We start from the raw sequence: 9,498 nt of genomic DNA on the forward strand, positions 1-9,498 counted from the left end.
CGCCGCCCCGAAAGCCTCGGCCCTCCCCCTCCGCCCCCTCTCGGCCCCGGTGCCGGCAGCGGGACGGCGGGGCCGAGCTTCGCGACGGGACGGCGCAGCGGCCGCCCGCGCAGACGGAACAACACCGTTCGCCGCGTTGCCCCGTCTCTTTGCTTTTTTCCCTCTCGTGTGCCAAGCAGCTTAATTGCTCAGTGCCCCCCGCGCAACGTGCTGCCTCCGGGAGCGCCGCTCTCCCCTCTGCTCACGAGTCCCTGCGCTCAGGGTGCCTTCCCCGACTTCCATCGGCCATTCACACCACAGTTATGATCCTCAAAAATGCATTTTCATTCATGCTGGTCTCTATTTGGCAGCCCATCAGGTCCTCAACGCAGTGCTGCCCCTTTCTCCTCCACCAGACAGCGCCTATCTTCCCAAACCCCAATGTAGTGATAACGGAGATTTGCTACGTCTCTGTTATCTCTACGGTATCTAATTTTACACAAAACAGATAAAGTTCCTCTTTTCCTCTCTCTTTTTGTTAACCAGACAGCATTTCAGCTGGTTTTCACTCAGCACAGCTCACACCCTTCCTGGCACAGGGCCGTCTTCAGCCTCTCCCTGCATGTTGGCTAATCTGCCACAAAGTATTGATCTGGGATTGGGATTTGGCTCCAGCCAACAGGTAAAGCAATGGATTGCTGTGCTGCTCCTGATTACATTTGCTGACCTTTCTTCTTTCTTTCTTTTTTTTCCCCAGCCTTACGCACTGCCGTGCACCTATCCCTCTAAGTAATGGCCATGTTAAATCATTCAGGGCTGGGAAGAGAATTCTTGGGCCTGAGGGACATACACAAAGCCCAGCTCCTTCTCACCACCCAGACATTATAGAGGGAATGTGTGTGATTTATTGAGACAGCCAGAAATTGATTTCCCCAAAGTAATTTAATTTGAAATTCATTGGGTATTTATGAAAACGGATGGCAGATATATAATGCATTGTCAAGAAGCAAGCAAGTGCAGTAAATCCTTAAGAGAAATGTGATCTCTTATCTTCCTATCACATACGAAAACATTCTCTGGAGGGGAGAGCGCCGCCTCTGCCTCAGTGTTGAAACCTTTCTAATGCAGCAAAGACTTCTAATGTATTTTTAAATGCTCCCTAATATACATAACTATATACAATATGTATATATTGTGTGCACTTACCAAAACATATTTATTCAGTCCATTTAACAGACAAGACACCATAAGCTGTTATTCTGAATGAGGCATCTGAACTTGTGTACATGTCTGAAATCTTAAATGAAACTAAAAGTGAGCTTAAAATAAATACAGAGCAACATTTGATCTCTTTGAAGCAAACACCAATACTGTTTTGCACAACTCAGAGAGGCTCTGACCAGCACTGCTTGCTCTGGGACTGCTCTGAGTTTGAGTAGTTCCTGCATTGAACTTCTCCTGGGGAGCAGTCAGCTGCCCTGAGCTGTGAGGCAATGGGTAAGGAACACTGGTCATCAGAAAACTCGTTCTTTTGCTTTCGTGCTGGTACAGACGTGTCCTGTGCAGACATCAGCAGATGGTATGGATTTAATTGCACATCTGAGGCACAGAAAATAGATGGGATGAGGGAGGGATAATAAATCACAGTGTTGAGTAGACCAATACAAACAGCTTGATGGTTTCCAGTTCAGCCCTAGATGTTAAATAGAAAACGATCCTTCTGAAACAGTGGGTACACGTTAGAATGGTACATTTAGAGGGGAATCTTGGAAAGCTCATCTAAAAGCTGATACAGGTATGCATTAATATTTACATCACTTAGGAATACTTCAGGCAACATCTTCAATGGGCATTGGTTGCATTGTGTGTAAAACGACAGTTTACATGGGTAGATGGTGATAGGACAAGGGGGAATGGTCTTAAACTGAAACAGGAGAGGTTTAGGATAGATATTAGGAGGAAGTTCTTCACACAGAGGGTGGTGAAGCACTGGAACAGGTTGCCCAAGGAGGTTGTGGATGCCCCATCCCTGGAGGCATTCAAGGCCAGGCTGGATGTGGCTCTGGGCAGCCTGGTCTGGTGGTTGGCGACCCTGCACATAGCAGGGGGGTTGAAACCAGATGATCACTGTGGTCCTTTTCAAGCCAGGCTATTCTATGATTCTATGACTGTGATGTTCCTCAATACAACTGAAATGTTTTGATTTGTGAACAAACAGATTCGGGACTAAGCATGGTGTGGAATTCTGTACGTGTGAGACCCTGAAGATAAGACATGATTTTCTTCAGTGCCTGTGGAATTTGGACTGTGGTTCAGTTTTGAGATGAACAAAGTGGTTATCTAATTCCCGTTAGAGTCAGCAAGAGCTCAAACCAGCTATATCTGCAGCACTTTTAGTATGTAAGGCCTTCAGACAGGGCTGGCTGGATTGGTACAGGGCTGAAGGCTGGTGATGCCCTCCTGGTGTGACAGCTGGGGATAAGGCAGGGAGACTCTCGGATGGCACCAGCTGCCAAGACAATACACTGAGCACTGGAGGTTCCCTTAGGCCAGCTCTAAGCACTTCTTCACACTTTTCCAGGCAAATGAAGACAGACTCATCCTTGTGCGTAAAGTCAATTAATATTAAGGAATTCTTTTGGTCTGAGGCTATAAAAAATGTTAATAAACCAAAATGCCCAATAAAATTGTTTTGTTGTTTAGTTATAAAATCTCATTTTTAAATAGTTTGAAATAAAAGTGAAAATCAACCAAAAATTGTTCAAGCACATGCTAAAGTTTTTCACTCAAAGGTCTGAGACTCTTAGGAGCCCTTTCCTTATCAGGCACTCGATTGTCCTTGTATAGGTGATCAGCTTCTGAGTCTCAGGCACACTGCAAATCCTGTTGCTCAGAGATGCTTGCAGAGGTCCTCTTCCTGTTGCTCTTCCATATAAAGCAGTTAAATACGTGCAGGGATTCTTGAGTGACATAATTTAGCAGGACAAATCTTGCGTCAATCAAATCTTGCAACTGCACTTTCTAAGGACACCTGTCCAGTGGAAAATACCTTTTGTTTTCAAGCTCAGAAGTAGTCTCCCATGGCTCTGAACCCAGATTATCCTTCCTTGTCGATATTTTCTTGATCTGCTCTCTTGGGATCTGCCCCTTCACATGGGAGCGTGAGACACGATGGACATTTTCTTATACTTATGTGGGGCCTGCCTTTAGTCTAGATGTTAGCAAATTTCTGAATGATGCTGGAGCTAACAAAGAAAAGGAATGTCTGAGGGTAGGTTTGCACTCCTGTTCAGTGAAGAGAAGGACAGAGAAATGCCCTCTCTGCACCTCCATGTTCTGCACCAGGCTGCCCAGAGGCCTGGCTCACGGCCTGTGTTTCCATCAAGCCCTCGCTGTGAGCCTGGGGAGCCACCGTCCTGTCCCTGCCGTGCACAAAGCGCTCCCAGTGCGTGACCCCGCTCCTTGGCCAGGCACTGAGACCTTTTCTTCTGCTCTCGGGGCTTGTTCTGCATGACAGTGCTTGTGTCTTAACACGGCTTTTGTGCAGCAAGCTCAGCCCCGGGATTTGCTGCGGATCTCCCACCGTGCTCCATGGATATGGGACCCCACTTTGCTGGAACCGCTTGGAAAAGCAGAGTGCTGGAGTGACAAAGGGCAGCCGTGTGGCACAGCGCCCGCACACTCCCGTATTTGTGTAGGGCAAGGGCCCGGCCGCCTTCCCACAGCACCTTACAGCGAGGTGTCCATACTTCCCAGTGCAAAGCATCGCACGGAAACATCCGCGGGTGCTGGGGTTAACGAAATGACTTCGGGTCACAGAGTTTGCTTCGGCTTTAGCCAAGCTGAATATCCAGCTTCATACCAGCGCTAAGTGAACGCGCCCTGTGGGGGCTGTGTGTGCCCGCAGACCCGCATCTGCACGTAGTCACATTGACAAATCACCCATTTCAGACCGGGCTTGATCTGCCACAAACACAACCTGTAATTCCGTTAACGAGGTATCCCATTTGGTTTGCGAATCTTTTTTTTTTTTTTTTTTCTCTGCACATTCGATAACACTTTATTCCCCTTTCATCTGTTTGGTGCCTGTCTTCTTTACATGAATTTTGACCGTACTCTTTAATAGGCTGCTGAATTTCAGTAAGCTGTAAAATACTCTGCTTGCTTGTTACCGAGCATCTCACGCTTTGCTCGGTACCGCCGTTGAGAATCAGGTCCTTAAAGTTCATCTGTACATGGAAACAACAAATCGGGATTTGGGGACATTCTTGCTACCGTGACACAATGACGGTGTCTCCGCCTTCAGATGTAAATGTCTGCGCAAACGCTGCTTTTAAATTAAACTGTGGCACAGTTCGGTGAAGTTTCGCCAAAGAATGTCTTTGAATGGAAACGCTTAAACGATACATTAGGATTTGGTTACAGACTTTGCATTTGTTTTCTGAACCAAATGTAAAACAATTGTGCGGCGGCCCACTGGAGACAAGATTGTCTGTGTTAACGATCAGTGCTCAAGCGTTTTAGATTTCAATCTTAAATTAGCAATTTAAAGACAACAAAGAATGATTTTCATGCTTGTCAGTTCTGATTAATGTAACATTAACCCCAAGAGAACGCTACATCGCTCCACCACTTTAATTCAAGTTGTGAGGGAGCAGCCCTGGGAAACGAGGAGAGGATTTGGGTTTGGGTTGGGTTTTTTTTTGTGTGTGTGTTTTGTTTTTTGTTTTTTTTTTAACTCGAATTGTAAACGTACCGTTGCCTATTGCTGCTGCCTCTTTCTTACTGCGTGCTCGTGGCTATTATTTTGTCGTTTTCCAAGCTTTGTGACAAGGAGAGGTTTCCTAAATTGCACCATAACGATGTAATGCAATTTCAGTGCTTCCTCCGGATAGCAGCGCTGATTTTGCCATTCCTGTGTCAGTGCCGTGGAGCTGCTGCTCACGGCATCGATCTGATCTCTGGAGGGCAAAACTGCTCAGAGAATGCACAGGAAATTTATATGCTTCTCCCCCGCTGAGTAAATAACAGAGAGAGGAAACAAAACCAAAACGTGAAAGCAGCACATAAAATAATGGCAGTATTGCTGTAAAAGTGGTTGCTTTTTGATAACTGACAATAAAAGTAAATTTTGCTGTAATTTTTCCGGCTGTAGAACAGGGGGTTGCATGTTTCTGTTCATTATCTCCAGTGTAGGGCTATGAGAGAGGTGTGTAAGCTGATGGTGGTCAGAAGGGGAAAGCAGTAGAGCGTTGCCATGTGGTGTAGCTCAGTGTGTGACGGGGGCCTGCAGCTCCCCTGTCCCTCACAGAGCAGCATCAGGCACAGTCCACACTGAGGTCTGGTGTTGGCATGGAAGCTGTCCCCCAGAAGGAACATGATATATATAAAATCATAGAATGGCCTGAGTTGAAAAGGACCACAAGGTTAATCTGTTTTCAGCCCCCTGCTATGTGCCACTAAACCACCAGACCAGGCTGCCCAGAGCCACATCCAGCCTGGCCTTGAATGCCTCCAGGGATGGGGCATCCACAACCTCCTTGGGCAACCTGTTCCAGTGCATCACCACCCTGTTTGTGAAAAACTTCCTCCTAATATCTAACCTAAACCTCCCCTGTTTCAGTTTAAGACCATTCCCCCTTGTCCTATCACTATCTATCCTTGTAAACAGCTGTTCCCCCTCCTGCTTGTATTCTCCCTTCAAGTATGGGAAGGCCATAATGAGGTCTCTCCGGAGCTTTCTCTTCTCCAAGCTAAACAAGCCCAGTTCCCTCAACCTTTTTCATAGGAGAGGTGCTCCAGCCCCCTGATCCACTTCAAGAGCTCCATGTCCTTCCTTTACTGGGTGGCCCAGGCCTGGATGCAGTACTGCAGATGGGGCCTCATAAGAGCCAAGTAGAAGGGGACAGTCACCTCCCTCTCCCTGCTGACCACCCCTTTTTTAATGCAGCCCAGAACACAGTTGGCCTTCCAGGCTGCAGGCGCACACTGCTGGCTCATGTCCAGCTTCTCGTCCACCAGGACTCCCAAGTCCTTCTCTGCAGGGCTGCTCTCAAGGAGACCTTCCCCCACTTTGTATAAATACCTGGGACTGCCCTCGCCCAAGTGCAGCACCCTGCGCTTGGCCTTATTGAACCTCTGGGATGTGGTGCTGTGATCGCAGTGTGTTCACTCAGCCCTCGTGCTCCTTGTGCTCTTCGTGCATGGCTAAATGAGGACTCCGAGGCTGTGTGAGATGGAAAAAGCAAAACAAAACACAGCAAACCTTGGAAAGTTTTGGCTCTCCAAATCGCAACTATTAGATTAACACTTCTGTATACAAACTTATCATGACTTCCAAATAGTCTAAATATATTCTCTGATGGTTGCAATAGCCATCACCCAGCAGTCTCTCTGAGGAAAAAAGCAAAGACCTTAAACTTTCAGCAGAGACACAGAAAAAACTTCTCTTCTATCCCAGCTGTTTATATCTATTTGTGTGTTTCCAGGGGTTTAGGCCACGTTTTGTTTTGTTTCTCTCCTGTTGTTGCCTAAACACTGACATAAGAGCCAGCAGCTGCCTCACAGGAGACCATCATGCTGGGATAAAGGCACAGAAAGACCTCCTGCACAGTGTGCGCTTTCTGTGCTTGCTGAATTTCCACCGAATCCAGGGGGAATTGGAGGATTTGCAAGAAACACAGAGTTGCTCTTGAAGCATGGTTTATGCTTCACATATTTATTTTTCCATTGTATGTGTGTATTTGGAAGCATTCACATATTCACAGAAGATGGGTACATGCTCAGACACAGATATATGCGTACACATGGTGCCTCATCAATGCAACGTGACTTTCCACTTATATCAGAGGAGTGCTGAAGAGCCCCAGATGCTGGTAGTGAATCTCCTGCACGAGTGGGCATCTGAGCACCCACCCCAGCTGTGTGCCAGCAGTGGGTGGCTGACAGCAGATCCTGGAGGAGGATTGCCCATGGCAGGGTGCAGCTTTGCCTTTGTGCATGCCTCCCAGCCCAGAGGTGCACTGTGTCCCTCCCTTGAGATCCTACTAGCTCTGAGATGCTGATGTATCAGCCAACTTCTGGACTGCACATGAGGAAGCAGCCACACAGTCCCTTTCTCACAAGCTGTGATGGGATAATGGCAGCATCCTGCTCCCTCAAACGTGCTGCAAATCCATAGTGAGAGGAAGTTCCTACAGTGAAGAGGCTGCCTTTTAAATGGATGACATAGGAACAAGGGATAGGAGAGGAAGTGTGTGGTATTGATTTATGGTAGCTGTCATGCTCCTTGGGCTGATTCACCTGCATGGGGCCAAGTAGCAGCAAGCTCTTCTGGGTGACAGCTGGCTTTCCAGAACTTGAGGTGCCTCTCAGAAAGCCCTCATGCAGGGAAAAGAGAAAATTTAGGAACATCTGGATCCATGCTGGAACACTACTTAGGTTTTCTCCTCATGGGGAGTTCCCCCCTCAGGCAGTGCAGGAGATAAGGCTGGAAGGCCCGTGTCACACATCGGAGGAACTGGCCCCACTGCGGTCCAGTCCCTGGGTCCCTGCCTGCTAGGCTGAGACAGAGCTGTGTTCCTGCATGGCAGTCAGCAGGGGGATCCCTCTGCTTGCTCCCCCATACCCTGGGTGCCAGCAAGAGAGGAAGAAGGAAGTGAGGACAGTAATACTGCAAGACAGAGTACTGCTCGCAGGTCTGAAGCCCCCAGTACAAGAAAGACAGGGAGCTGTTAGAAAGGGTACAGAGGAGGACCACAAAGATGATCACAAGGCTGGAGCACCTCCCCTACGAAGACAGGATGAGAGAGCTGGGCTTATTCAGCCTGGAGAAAAGAAGGCTGCAGGGTGACCTCAGTGCAGCCTTTCAGTACCTAAAGGGAGCCTACAAACAGCCTACAAATCAACTCTTTGAAAGGGTTGATAACTGCAGGACAAGGGGAAATGGTTTTAAGTTGAGGGAGGGAAGATTTAGGTTGGATGTCAGAGGGAAGTTCTTTACTATTAGAGTGGTGAGGTGCTGGAACAGGCTGCCCAGAGAGGTTGTGGAAGCCTTGTCCCTGGAGGTGTTCAAGGTGAGATTGGATGAGGCCCTGGGCAGCCTGGCCTAATATTAGACAATGAGTTTGGTGGCCCTGCATGCAGCAGGGGTGTTGAAGCTTGATGATCCTTGAGGTCCCTTCCAACCCAAGCCATTCTATGATTCTGTGATGATATTCTGGACTTGCCCAGGCCTGGAAGAAAGTTTTGGCTTTTTGGTCTAACCCAAGCTTTTGACCATTTCTGATTACACAGTAATGACATTTAGCTCAGTTTGCTGTGCAGTCACTCAGTGCTGCTGCTGCAAGGGTTCATGAAAGCTGCAGTTACAAAACAGATGTGACAGTGGTTTACGTGGGATGGTGTAATTGTTGTGGCTCTGCTGCCAAGCTATGCAGGAAGCAGGGCTCGTGACAGGCTTTGTGCTGTTTGTAGGCAGTGCACAGAGAGATGCAGGAGGTCACTTTAAGAAGTACTAATTGGAAGCATAGTTCTGGAAATGCTTAAACCTAATACGGCTACAACTGCCTCCATGCTGTACTACAACTTCAGCAATTCTTGTTTGTTTACTTAAATCCTCAGCAACAATTAAGGTCCAGGAAGGTTCGCTGCTTATCTCCTTTCTCTCATCGTTCACTTGTTTTGGTGCTCCACAAAAAGGGTGCCAAAGTAATTCAATGGAATTGTGAAACCACTGACAGTGGTAAAGTGCGTTTGGCTGTTAAGACCTTTAAAATCACACCGATTTTTAGATTGTTTATTTATTTATTTATTTATTTTCATTTCTAATTCTCTAGACTTCAAAGTAATTGTATCTTTTTGACTTGCCAGACTTTTCACCAAAATTATTTTTTTGGGCAGACCTCTCCTCAAAGTGTACATTGACCTGGAATGTGTAAAGTGTCTGTACTTTTCTACCCTCAGGAGTTCTGTTTTCAAATATATATATACCAAAGTAGGTTTAAATGCTTTTTCTCTATGCTATCTGTTTTTGTCATGTGGAGGATCACAGTGTCACACAGAACCACAGGTTTACTCCTGTGTGGTGTGAGGAGGTGTCAGGTCTACATTTCTGCTCTGAGCAGGAGCAGCCATGAAATCAGAGCAGGCTGCTCAGCATTGCATCCAGATGAGTCTTTGAAACCTCCAAGGGGCAGGGGCAGATGGGATTTGTGTGTCCCTCCAGGTTATCCAAACTAGTGCCAGATGAGGGGTACATTGTGGAGGCTGTTCGGTGCTCCCACTGCCAGCTAGGCCCTCACTGGACTGCTGCATCCAGTTACAGGCACCATATCTTAAGGAAACTGGGAGGAAAATAGCAAAGGCAAGAAAAAGGACAAAACCCTAAGCAGTTAGGGGAGGCTGCGGGAAATGGATTTGCTTAGCCTGGATGTAAAATGGGTGTATGTGGATCAAAATTGAGGAGAAATGGTAAAAAAGGTCTTCAAGAGGCAGAGAAGTTTGTTGTATAGCAGGTGG

Source organism: Phasianus colchicus, chromosome 1 (genome assembly GCF_987193195.1).
Source record: "Phasianus colchicus chromosome 1, bPhaCol1.hap1.1, whole genome shotgun sequence".
NCBI lineage: Eukaryota > Metazoa > Chordata > Aves > Galliformes > Phasianidae > Phasianus > Phasianus colchicus.